Consider the following 261-nt stretch of genomic DNA (forward strand, 5'->3'; position numbering starts at 1 on the left):
CATCTGTTTCTGGTCAGTAATTATCTAGAATGTAATAATCTGTGGTGTGTGATTGATGCTATATAACAGCTTTTTACATAAATTGTGAAGCAAGCCTGGAATGACCTGCTCTCATAATGTGTGCTGTACCGTGTGCGTCCTTCTCGGCATTAGTATTTTACAAGCACTGGGGAATAAAAACAGCACCTATTCTGCCATTTTAACTGGCCTGATAGGATGAAATACGCACTTCGTTTCAGTCATAAGCATTGTGCCTCAGCT

The sequence above is a fragment of the Conger conger genome, chromosome 16 (assembly GCF_963514075.1).
Source record: "Conger conger chromosome 16, fConCon1.1, whole genome shotgun sequence".
Taxonomy (NCBI): domain Eukaryota; kingdom Metazoa; phylum Chordata; class Actinopteri; order Anguilliformes; family Congridae; genus Conger; species Conger conger.